The 13,721-nt window shown below is 40.4% G+C and overlaps 1 long non-coding RNA gene across 1 annotated transcript; it reads right to left on the bottom strand.

The window, feature by feature from the left end:
• Positions 1-683: 683 nt before the first annotated feature.
• LOC139051819 (uncharacterized) lies at positions 684-9,490 on the bottom strand. The gene is made up of 4 exons (XR_011509570.1): positions 9,167-9,490; positions 7,948-8,000; positions 6,695-6,884; positions 684-5,616 (listed from the first exon to the last, which is right to left on the bottom strand). It is a non-coding gene; the product is annotated as an uncharacterized lncRNA (long non-coding RNA).
• Positions 9,491-13,721: the final 4,231 nt, after the last annotated feature.

Here is a 13,721-nt window from a genome sequence, read left to right as displayed (position 1 = left end):
TGAAAAGACAACATATAAGAAAGAACCCATAGCAAACTTGCCAAAAAGGACGTGGCAGGTTAGCAACAAAATGTTAAAATTTCATCACCCTTTGTTGTCTTCTGGAAAATTCAAATGTATTAGTCAGCACAGAATCACCATGAAAGCAAGACAGTTCTCATTACTATTAAACTGGAATCAATAGCCAACCAAGCAAAACAGTCTTAAATAAACATCCAATATGTAGCCTGCAGGTGCATATGCATGATACTGCAATGCAATTCAACCATAATGAGACCCCAAAATATTATATAACTCATGTAGAAGTTCAATTCAGCACTGCACAGGTCTCTAATGTCAAAACATTTATAAGTGAAACCTATTTCACTGTTCTTCGAGACGTGTTTTTATTTAGAACTTACGATTTAACATTTTAAGCAAGTAAGCTACACTTAACAAATAAAGAAGGCCGCACTTATGTACAAAGGAGATCCAGATAATCAAGTGCAATAAAAACAATATTCCAACTTAGATTACATAATCTATGCGTTATACTATGCTTGCTGAAAACAACTGGTTGGCAATTGATAATCCAATCTAACAGTAAGAACAGCTGTCTTACCTTATGGTACTCTTGTTGGCACTTTTCCCCCACAACTTGTGCGTGTTAGCGTCAGTTGAAAATTGATCTGAAAAATACCACATTAAAAAGTTGTGCATCAATTTTATTGTCATACAACATGCAACAGTGTATAAAAGCTTCACAACAGATAATATTACAAAAATAAATAGAGCAAAATTTATACTGATTGTTTATTTATGTTGACAAACATACTTTTCAAGACGAAGTATAATAGCTGACAGACAATTTCGCAGATTGCAATAACCACTAATACAAAACTTGCCATAATGCAAACACGCTGACAAAATATGTAGCACAGGTAGCTGTATTTTGTTACGGCAAAGATAGCACATGAATAATGAGGACAAGGGAGGTAGCAGAACACATAAACTATACCCAGCTGCATGCAAGCAGCTGTAACAATACACATGGTGCACCAAGGTCCAAAAGAAACAAAGAGGAAGATGTGAGGAAGGCTTCTTTTACTCATCACAAGCTATCCTGTAAGAGCAGACAGATTATGCACTGGCTGTAATGTACCCTCAGCACATACGTAAATAAGTTCCATTAGGTGCCACATTTACAAATCACTCATACAATGTTCTTGTGATTGTCCTTATTCCGATTTTTAACTTGGAAAGCATGACTGAGTTATGCAATGCTTCCCTACGGCTTCGCACATATGCAGAAAGAAGTGTTTCTATAAACACGGGAGATCATGGAAGGATGACTGACACATACTTCTTTTATTTCTTTTGTCTTGGTCTTTATGATTATCTACCACAGTAGTCTTTTGTAGAGTGAAACACATTCAGATAATACACTGTGGGCAACAAAGTGTGAATACCTGTTCTTGATTTCTACCTTTCTCAAGTGTCCCACTAAGGTAAGATTGGTGCAAAAAATTGTCTTCCCTATGTATGCGTTCCCACAAAACAGGAGCAGATGATAAGCCACATTAATGGTGCGTGAAATAAAACATCTGTTCTTAACTTACCACTGCCATTCCAATCTGGTGCGATTTTCTGCTTTGTTGTGTACTCTAGCACAGGTGCTACGCAGTTCACTTGGTGCCCAAAGCAACTCTCACACTATAGCAGGATGTCATTTTTGTTTTTCAAATTCTAAGCGAAACTCAGGTTATGGGAGACAATTGTAAACTTATAGTTTTGCTTTGTATCTTCATAATGTTGTAGAGCAGGGTAGAAAGCAAGAACAGATATTTATAATTTGGGTTCCTATTGTGCATTGCATGGATATGTTTCAGTGAATGATAAAACTACTTGGTAGATAAGAGAACTAACTTCGAAGTCTACCATATCAGTAACTGGAAATTTTATGTGTAATTAAAATTTTGTGATTCCCAGTGATGAAGAAACAGTTTTGACAAAATGTGCCAAGGCAACTAAGTCACTCATGCTCACAAAGGAAACAAAATAAAAACAACCAAGATTGCAATAAGTTCCAACTTGCAACCTAAAGTGAGACACCTCACATGACTGACTTATGTATTTACTGAGCATAATTTACATCTAGCGCATAATCTGCTTGTACAAGATGACGAACAATTAGTTACTGTTGCTTTCTCTCTGGGGCATTTGGCTCTTCTGAACACATGCACATTGTGTGGCAAAGCTGCGTGGATGTAGCTGGGCACAGCTGTTATTCAGCATCAGTCTGTTTTTATGGTCCTGTACTATTATCATTGTAATTTATAATTAGCAAATAGCCTAACTATTGGGTTGATCAGCTCCATTTTAAACAAAACATACTGACAGATTTCCCTGTTTATTGCTAACAAAGTGATGGGTACATCATTTCAGATTTCAAGAAACAGCTGTGGAACAGAACAAATGCTGAAGACAGAAAATCTACAATGACCAGTACCTTCTTTATTAAATGCCATGTACTAGCTCTTTCTGCAATGAATACCATTATTACCAAAAATTGTAGCCTGAAAAAATAATTGGGAAATATTTACAAAAGTGACAGAGATTAGAACTGTATGTTAATTACAAATGTCTTCTTAAACAAGATCACAATAATTGAAGTTTCATTAATTTTAGCAAAACACTGACATCCCATTATTGAAGCTAGTCAGTGCTGAAGGTATTGTTAGTTTGTAGGAGTCCTCAGACTGGCAGCTCTGAAATATTTGTCACCATACTTGGTGGAACATGCTTTGCTCTTTCGGATATTACTTTGCCAAAAAGCCTTCTGTGAGCCTTATAGGATGATCATTACTTTTTGGGTATATGTATATCAGAACTGGTGCTAGTCTGAGTTCTTACAAAGTAGACGTTATTGAGTACTGTAATTCTAATGCCTGCCACAGCTAAAATTTATGTTAGGGAAAATTGTCGCACTGTCATGAAGCAGTTATGTTCAATAATTAGAGGCAGTCACCGTTGAAACACTCAGTACAAAACACAAATATATGGAGTCAAAATTTAAATGTCCAACAAAGTCACGTCTCAAGTCTACATTCCACAGAACTGTCTTTTTTTCTGTTAGTGTGCCAATACCAATTGCACATTCACAAACATTTTAGTATTGCACTTCTGGTAAATGCAGGAAAATTCACCGTCTTTAACAGAAGCCCTTGGGAAGACAGCCCATATTCGCTTCGACAAGAGGACTTGCCTTAAGCTTTGCGTCGCTATGTTGTAGGTCACTGTAGCAAGGGGAACGTTTTGCTGATTGAATATTACTCGAAATATTTTTATTATTTGTACTAGAGGTTTCAAAAGAGAGCCAATTGTAGAGTTCTTCATGCAGATTTCATATATTCCATTAGTTTTTGTTTAGCTGCTTCTTGAGTTATGTCCTATACAATGGCAAAATACATAGTGATATTTGCGGGCATTTTCTTGTGTATTAAATTTTCACAAAAAAGCAGTGTGCTGCAGCTAACTCAGCTCCCTGTAGACTGCAAGGTGCCGATATCTATTCAAACAGCACGTAAAGTTACTAGAAGTATGCAAGATTAGTAGGCAGGCAGGCAGGCCTGCTACTAAAATTATTGAGAATACTTCAATAATTTTTTCTCACAATAGCATGAGAATAACCTTGTGCTTTATAATTGTCCTATACAAATTAAATTTGGCATACATACTCTTCAAGATAAGCAGAATACCAGTATCTAATTGAAATTGCAATCTAAAAATTATTTAAAGTGGCCTAATATTTTTTGCATAATTCCAGTAATTGTACAAGCTGTTTGGATAGGTATCGCCACTTTGCGGTATACACCTAGCTAAATAAGATACAGCATGAAACCATTTGCGAAACTTTTACACACAAGTGCCCATAAAAATATATTGCCACTATGTAGGACATAACTAAACACCAGCTACACAAAAACCAATGACAATTCAAATCTACATAAAACTCCCTATGAATAGCAGTACATTCAAATTTCTAGTACAAATTAAAAAAGTTGTTTCGAGGAGCATTTCCCCTTAATAAGTGGGTGTCAGTGTTTCCACCAAAGGGTTACAAAATGCCTTGAGGCATACCATAGGGAGTTTTATAAATAGCACACGCATGCATCTGTCTGAAAAGTACCATGCCCTGCTTGCATTCCTTGGACATTTTTCTGCATTCTGTTGTATGTCACCGTTTGCATCCCTTAACACTGAGGGCGCAAAACCGAAAACCAGCCTATTATACACTTAATTTTTAGCCTGTAAAGGGGTTGTATGCGAATGGGGGCAGCCAACTCTAGCATGAGAATAAACAAATATTTGTTCTCGCATTAATGAAACCAGTCAAAATATAATCTCGCAAATCTGGAAATGAATGCACAAAGAACCTTGCTGATTGTTACATTAGTGTCCCGAACAAGATCTTCTGATGTTTATAATTCCTAGTTTTATTCACTTTCCTCTAGTAACTGGGCTTTGACCTAGAATACTCAGTGTAGGAGACTACCCAGGCCTGGAAGTCAATATTTAAATCTGAAATAGAGATTCATCCCCCGACCACATGGCACTGCTACGTCATCAGAAGAAACATGCATCCATGGACATATAGTCTGTAAAATTATTTTTACATGATCTGTAGCGTTACTCTTGCACTAACAAATTCTGAAAATTAGGAAATACATCTGCTATTTAAAGTACTGCTGCAAACCTGTGTGTTTGAGAAATGCATTACTCAAAAGGTGTAATACAACCAATGTGTGCATGAAACCTATGCTGCCTTTGACATTCATCAGTGTGGCAAATAAGCACTGAGAAGCCAAGGGTATCATAGCTTTCATGTCTCAAGCCTTGTATGCGAGTACCAGTATCTTTGCAGTGAAAGAAGTCACATTATTACCAGACTTATGAGGGGAACGAATGTTTCTCTAGTTCAATAGTTTCTTTCTTGTGCTCCTATATCCTTGAGTTTTTAAAAAATAATGGGTGCTTGAAATAAGTACTCTATATTGCTCTTAAATTTATCCTACACCAGAGCCCGTGTAATGTTACATTTCTTGAACACATTGCAGTGCTGTAGATTATCAAAGGAAGAAAAAATGCCGTAAGTTTGTATTTTAGCCTTCCATACAACAAGAATTAATAACCTATCAATTACATCCACAAGTACGAAAGAACTATGAGAAACGGGGCTTAAAGGCAGGTATACCATAGAATAGCAGGGGCTGATGGTGAGAATTCTAAGAGAAAGGAACTATTAAAAACTAGATACTAAAGACACATATGAATTATAACAGAAATATTTACAAAGAATTTGAAGAGACAAATAGAATGTCTGTTCAAATCACTCCACTCCAACATTCATCCATGGTTCGATAAGTGATCACAGCCGGTGATGCTGTTTGGATAGATGGTAGGTGAGGCACAGCTGTGAAATAGGTAGCACATGTAGAGGGGTCACCAAAGGTTGCACAGCAGGTTGCCTTGATCTCCGGACTCCCTCGACCCTGATGCGTTGAGCCTGGTTATACGTCGTTCGCAAGAGGCCTGGCCCGAGTGTGCGGCATGGCTTGGGTAAAATTTCGAGGCAACCTGAAAAACACAGATTCATATATTTAGCACCAAAATATTCTGTACCACAGGGCAAATCTGAAGTTTACCATCTGCACATAGCAGATGATGAAAACAGACACAAGTCACCAGACTCAAGGTATATAAATGTGCAAAAGTGGAAATGAATGTGAAGAGCTGCTTATAGGATGGAATCCATCAATTTGTCTTTTGTGGATCAATAATAGTATCTTAAGATAAAGTCAAGTGTACATGACCCTCCCTGTTTGTGTAAGTAGGCTATTCCATACCAGCTGTTCCAACCTGGCACACAACCACTTGGAATTTCTTCTTGAAAACTGAGGGCCTTTCAATATAAAACAAATCTAAATTTCACGCAATACTTAAAGCAAAAAAAATTTTTACTGCCATAAACATTATGTCAAATTTCGTGTAATGCACCAAAGTATGCATCATAAAATGGAAGCCAAAAATTTGGTTCTTTCATTAAGAGTGCCAAATTTTTAACAACGAAGAGAGGCCTTACACCAAAAACTTGACTGCTTATTAGCCACTGCTCAGTTTGTTATGGCTGATTAAAAATGGACAAAATGGCTTATTAACTTTATTTTCACAAAAGTGACCTACAGCAAAAGCTGCAAATTTATGCAATCCATGTGTTTAGGACTTGTGCTGTGTGCAAGAATGGTATCAGAAAGATACATTATGCAGCAGTGCACAGAGGAGGATGAACTTGGAAAAGAAGACAGTTTTGGTGTACGTTTATCGGCCTATTTACCATTGAGGCAGCCCTAGTAAATTTATGCCAAATACCATGTATGAGAGTACATTGCATTCTTTTTAAATTGGTAAAGCTTTATCAAAGTAGTTTTTGTGTTAAGCAAAAAAAATTGCGCAAGTGGTCTCTTGCAGTTTGAAAATTTGCATCGCATTTCGTCTAATACACATAGCCTCTTGGCGGCTAAGACAAAATGCATGGACTTGAGCATCCCTGCACAGATAGCAGAGAGTCTAATCTGCTTCGAAGTTACGTCTTTCATTGCTGAGTGACTACAAGCCATTTCACTCAAAAAGACGTCGCTTAATTACAGGTATTTACCTGAATCTTTCTGTCGGCTGTCAGCCTGCTGGCATCATCACTAAGGCTGCCAACTCCCTAGTGGACATAGTCGGGACATGGTGGCAGCAGGATGCAGTGGCAGAAGCCACCAAAGGCTCCCAACTACCTAGTGGACGTAGTCAGGACAGGGTGGTGGGAGGACACAGGGGTAGGAGCCGCCAGAGTGTACCTGCAACAAATTTGCACAAATGTTCTTAGTCCTACCATGACATGATTTACAATAAAACTGAGCTGTCTGTGTAACATGGCTATCAATACAAATAAAGGTAAACAGTTAGGTCCTACGACACAACTAGAAGCCCGACAAAAAAGAAACGGTACTTATGTTTATGAAAATCCAAACAATGAAACAAAAAATGTGTAACCGGTTTGTGCATGGAAGCTCGGTTGAAACCTGAGCTCATACCATCAAGTGATCTGCTAGACAACTGCAAGCCTGCCACCTAAATATGTCATTGTAAATTATTTTTACATGCATTATGTTAAGCTGCATTAATACAAGTTCAAAATCTCTTAATATAAGTAAATCACCAAGCTAATTCAATTAACAAATTCCAGTGGTCGTTAATGCAACAAAGTGCAAGCTCGGAATAAAGCTGGCTAAACTGGGCAATGAAAAATAACAATGTGGTTCTCTACATCTTGTTTTCCTGGCTTTCGCTTTAGCATTGGAATATACAAGAATTTTGACATTCCTCATATTTCACCCTGCTAATTTTTATGCCATAATGCATAATACTTCAGTAAGAGGAATAATGCTTTCTTTCAACCGTAAATAGTGATAGAACAAGAAAATTCATTGGAGCCAACGTTTTGAGAAGAAAAATCTCCTTCTCTTTGTCAAAATATTGGCTCCAGTGGTCCTTGTTCTACGGCTCTTCATCAGTTCAAGTCTCTTGTCTTCCTGTGTACCTCTGTACTTTCAATGTTATGTCAATGAAACTGTAATAACGGATCATTAGTAAATGTAGCTGATGAGGAACTTGGGTTTGTTGGTAGATAACGACAGAGTAACTGCGCAACATAAAGATACAGACAAAGGAGGCTTGTTTGTGTTGTCTCCTCCAGCCATGTCTCTCCTTTGGGTGATTACTCTGTCTCAATGTAAAACTGTTACCCTTTGCACAATAATAGTACAATGCATAAAGACAGGAAAGTGGACACAAAAATTACAACAAATAGCATCATATGCTAATGAGATATGCAAAAGTGCCTGCTACGATTTGTCTCACCCATAACGTGCTGGTAAGATGGTGACTTCTCGCTGTTGCCATTTCTTGAATACCTAAAATAAAATACATTTCAAAATTATAAAAATACACAGGACAACAGCAGTAGCCGAGGACATAATGCATTGTTTAGTACAAAAAGGTAAACTAATCTCCGATACACGGCAGAGGAAATTTTCTTCATTATGTTAGTAGAAAAATACAACACACTTCATTTCATTCAATACTGTCAGCGTTTCTTGCTACAAGAAAAAAGGTATTTCTGCACGGAAGCAGCAAAATAATAAATGGCCTTCTACTTTTACAAAATATGTTGCAGCGACTAAGCCAACTACAGCTGTATATACTTAAAATTGTTGTATGCACATTACAATAGCCAAGACAGGATAAACTTGGGTTCATATGCAGCTCACTGGAAGGTACAACTTTGCAATCAACTCATTTCTGCTGGGCAAATATACGCACTAACATAAAACTACACATAAAAGGACTTTTTTTTTCATAAACCACCGGACTCAATATAAAAAATCCAGTAGCAATAGCACAATTTCACCACATAACACAGCCAGGTTTTGTAAGCGTAGTAGGATTTACTATATAAATGTTGCAGCATATTCATGCTTTTAAATTTTTACAACCGCCAAAATAAAGATTACGTAAAAACAATACATTATATATAGGCTTAGATTGTGAGCTAATGTGTTTTCTACTTACAGCCAAATGCACAAAAAAAATTGTTCTCTTTCAGCGCTTTGAAAGCGCTGTCTGTTCGCTTGTGCATGCAGCCGCTTAACCGCTCTTAAAATATCTGTGCTGCCACATCGCCTGACACTACCATACAGCGTTGTAGCGCTTTTATTATTCGCGGCAATATACCTAAAGCACTAGTAAATCTTCAGAATGCACAAGCTGCCCTTTCGATTACCTGTCTTCGCCATGCGAAAGTCGCACTGGTGCTAGTATTGTATCTACACTTCAAGTTACGCAGTACTTGATATTCTACGGATTTTTCGATGCGACATGCCACTCGTCACTACAGTCGTTAAGAACGGTGTTTCTCCTGAGGCTTCCGTCTGCCAGTAGTATTGCCGCCTACATACGCGCACGCATGCCTAAGAAACGTCTGTGAACCGCCAAGAGAAACATGGCGCAAAATGTAGCCGTACCGGAAGGGCCGAGTACGCGCCGTTTGTAAACTCGGAACAAAAGCTGATATGCTTACCTGAGACGTTAAGAGAAATATGGCACAGGTCACTCCCCGCTGGTAGTCGGTCGTATGCATCTGGTCGTCTCTGTCCGTTGCGATCTCCCATATCACAATGAAAGATGCAGTGCAAACCGCAGCACTTCGGGCGCTTGTGACGGTCCGGCGATGTCGGCAAAGACGAAATCGGCGATACGCTGCTGCTGGCGGCGGTCCCCTCGTCGCAATCGCACAGCATGGACAGAAGCTCCCACCGTAACTTGTCACAACGCTTGGTTGCAGTCGCCCTTAACGCAGCGATTTCAGAACCACTCAACGACAACGTACTCGCGCGTGATGAAGCACAAGTTCAAAATGGCGTCATGCTATTGACGGCTTCGGCTTTGGATCATTTTGCATCTGCACAACTGGGCAAAACAGTTGCGCTAGTTTCGGTTTTGTTTCCTTGCGTTGAAATAAAAACTGTTTTGCTCACTGATAATTTTATGTCACTTAAGTAATGTTTACGAATGAAACAGCCATGAATTTAACACGCGTCTTGAAATACCCGCTACGTTCACTTGGCAGAAGCAAAATTTTCTCGTCCGAGTGTGGTTGTGTTTTAAATATCTATCGCTGGGCTGTCGGAGCGTGCTCGAAGTGTGAAGACGCGGCGTAATTGTCCTTAATTTGCTTAGCTATAACGGTGCGGCTGCCCTTGATTTCTGTCGAGTGCAGTTTGCTCTGATGTAAGGTAGAACTACAATGCTGCCCATGTTACTGAATGATCTAGTGCACCTGAAGCTGCCAGAACTCCGGTATTTCCTCCACAAGTTCTTGCGACTGTGTGCCGCTGTCACCAAATGCGAGCGTATAGTCATTTGGCGGAGATTTAGCAACACATTTTCTAGAACTATCGTTCACCGCTCTATCACGACATGGCGAAGCAGCGTGGTTCTTCCTTAGTAAAATTTTCTATGTATTGCGAATTTTGCGATAGCAATTATATGGACACAACCGCCGAAATATATCTGTCGGTGTTGCCGTGAGCTTACGTATAAAGTGCGATAAGATCCTATCCTGCTCCGTTCGCTGTGCGCATTAAAGGAAGTGTACGAGGGCGAGCCGAGATGTATAGTGCCTGGATGGGTGCCCCAAGTATCTATAGGTGGTCACGTGATAAAACGCGCGCAAGCCGGGGAAAGGAGGCGCTGGTTTAGCACGCTTCTCCTCTGGCCGTTGCTCTAGCCCGGTCTGGCGCCACTCTCGCTCTGTCTTGGAGATAATTTCCGATGGGTGCAAAGCGGGGAGGGGGGGGGGGGGGGAGAGGGGAAAGACGCTTCTATATCGCCATTTCAAGTTTCGGAGACGCTTTGAAGGACGAGGCAGCAGAAGCATTCTGTCCGCTCTGTTCGCGCCCTTCATCACGCCGACGCTGTGGCAGCGAGTGTTCGCGGTCATTGAGTGAAATCTGTTCATGTTTGCACGTGCGCGCGTGACCCCGTGCTTGCTAATTTACGGAGTAAGCGATTGTTTACTGCAGTTTATTCAGGCGATGAAGCTACGAACCTTGGTTCGTGCAGTGGTTCATGCAGCCTTGGGGGGAAACTGCTATATTTTTGTTTTTAAATTTCTGGGGGGGGGGTTCAAAAGCAGTGCTGCGTACGCTAATGTTTGTTTCTGGTCGCGGAACGCAACGCACTGCGGTAGCCCAGTGGCTTTGGTGTTGCGCTGCTGAGCTCGAGGTCACGGGTCCAATCACAACCGCAGTATATAGTCGCATTCCAATGGGGGCAGAATGCGAAAACGCGCGTATACTGTGCATTCCGTGCACGTTAAATAACCCGAGCTGCTGAAAATAAATCTGCAGTTTTCCATTACCGTGCGCCTCATAACAAGATCTTGATTTTGGAACCTAAATCCTCAAAATTTAACTTTACGTAGCGCAATTACATTTACAATCGACACTGTTGAGTGCGCCTACTGAACTTGTTATCCCGTTGCTGTGCTCTCTTTAGTAGCCAATGCTATATTTTTTAGAGTTACTTATGGTCAGAATCCATCGTGACAAATCCGGGTCTTCCTTAGCATAGGAAGCCAGCTATCGCTTAAGCGTGTGAGATATTAACAAACATGTTCAAGGAAAATCGATATTTAGAGTTCGATGTAATTGCAGAACATGACAAGCTTGACGAAAGAATGATACACCGCATGTCGGTAACATGTCGGTAACATCATTTCAGCATCAAACAAAACACTCGGTTTTCTAAAACGACACCTTCGTCTTGCCCCACCACATGTTAAATTGCTCGCGTATAAATCACTTATAAGACCCAAATTAGAATATGCACCCCCCATCTAGAGCCCACATCAAGCATATCTAATCACCGCATTGGAAGCTGTGCAGAATCGTGCTGCCCGGTTTATTCATTCCTCATACTCATATGACGTGAGTGTTTCATCCTTGAAAGCTACATCCGGACTGTCACCCCTCTCTTTTCGTCGTCGCATTGCTAGCCTCACCTTTTATCACAAATTCTTTTATTCTCCTCTCGATCAAGCACGTATATCGCCGCCGCATCACGCATATCTCACCGCACTAGTCATCCCCTTCAAGTTGCCCGCCCACTATCACGTACTACTACGTTTTCAGCTTCGTTAGTTCTTCGAGCAGCCATGGACTGGAACGGCTTACCCCATGACATCGTCGCCATCGCTTCAACACCTGCTTTTCAAGAACGCGTAACAGATCACCTTCAATGTTAAATCACCATCGCTGTTTGTTTTCCTCACTACAAATGTAATCCCACCCCTTATGTAACACCCCTTGAAATGGGGGCCTTTAAGGAATAAAACTGAACTGAACTGATTACAACCAGGACTAGGAACCCGAGGGCCTGCCTAAAACAGAAGACGTTATCTGGTATTTCTTCTCCTGCATTTTAATCTTTCTCTCGCCAGACTCATCTCGAATATCAGAGGAGTCGCAATCTTGCACGACGACTCTTCGCGTCCTATTAAGAGTCAAACGACCCACACACAAATGTTGACTCTTGTTTTGTGACTCTACCCGCGCGAAAATGGGTCTTCGTAAGGAAAAAGAGAGTCAAGTTGCTGTGACTCACTTTTTACTCTCTTTTTTCTTAGAGTGTGGGTGAAATTGAATGAGCCCTGCACTCTATTTCTCACTGTGCTTCTACATTCCTTTCTCCATAACTATGCCGTTCAAAAAGCTACGACGTTATCTCGACAAGCCTGCTTCGTTACATGGTGGCCAGAGCAGACAAGTGGTTGTGTTTGTGTGCTCGGCTGTAATATCCTGCAATGTAATCTAATCCACGGAAGCACGGGGCTCGCTAGAATTGCACGCCGCGTCGTTCCAGACGACGTCCTTCTAAAAGCGCCAGGATTCAGCCTTCCTTTTTAAGGATTTGTTGGAGGATAGCCTCAAAATACGAACCCATACTCTCATGCATACAGCGAAATGTGTTCGTATCGCTCACACTTTAGAGGGACTTGCGGACGGCAACTTCTGACGGGGTAATGGTTATGAAGATGAAGTAGAAGAACAAGGACATGATTACACGGAATATTATTATTATTATTATTATTATATTGTTATTATTATTACAAGTTTCACCCCCAGTCAACTTTTCCTTTAACTCTGGTAGCTCACAAACGCAGTATCCGTTCCGATAAGAGAGACAAAGCGCAGCGTCAACTTTTGCCTCGGCTTGTACCAATACCTTGAAAACTAGTACTGGTCGTTCGTAGATGTGACAGCTGATGCTCATTTAATTGGTTTAGGAAGGTCATGAAAGTTTGATTTGCGCATATTCCTACCTACAAAACGGCTCAAAGTTCCTGACGGGTTCTGTAAAGTACTATAAACGAGAATAAATCTGAAAGACCGCGCACACAGAAAAGCCAGGCAAATAAGGCGTAGATACGTAGAAGCTTGAATTTAGGTGCTGTCATCACCTTTGTAGTTTGATTGTAACAATGATCACTTCTTCCACATTGAACGTGTTTAAGCCAGCAAGCGAGGTAAATAAAATATTTCTGGAGCTACGTGCGCTCTCACTGTTTAAAAAAGGGCGCCCAAGATGTACGTATTGATGATGAAAATGGCCATGTCTCGAACACTGCTGATGCCTTTGCGAAACAGTTATGTTCTGTATTTGGTCTAAATATTCTTCTACATCAAGCAAGGTGTATTCTCACTCTGGCACCGTGTGTTCGTGTGTAAGGGATGTTACCTGCATGTAAGTAACATATTTCTGCTCGACACACGATAATACTTTCGCTAAAGCCTCCATTTGGTACCGGTTAAATACTCTGCGAACAACGTATCTTTAAAGAGGGTTCGGGTAAACCCTAATTAAAAACGATTTGACAATACTCACCCTGTAGTGCTGCGAAGGAATGAGATCTTGTGGTATATACAGCGTATCCACTTAGAGTACAGAGGATTATCCCAAGGAAGCATTTTGCGTCGTGCTTATCCCGATTGTTGGGAATACAACACTTCTTAGGCGTAGCGATGGTAATATAATTGCAATAATGAAATGCAGACCTTTTTCAAATTATACGG

Source organism: Dermacentor albipictus, unplaced genomic scaffold (genome assembly GCF_038994185.2).
Source record: "Dermacentor albipictus isolate Rhodes 1998 colony unplaced genomic scaffold, USDA_Dalb.pri_finalv2 scaffold_14, whole genome shotgun sequence".
Taxonomy (NCBI): domain Eukaryota; kingdom Metazoa; phylum Arthropoda; class Arachnida; order Ixodida; family Ixodidae; genus Dermacentor; species Dermacentor albipictus.
Note: the sequence above shows the minus strand (reverse complement) of the source record. Positions and strands in the feature narration are given on the sequence as shown.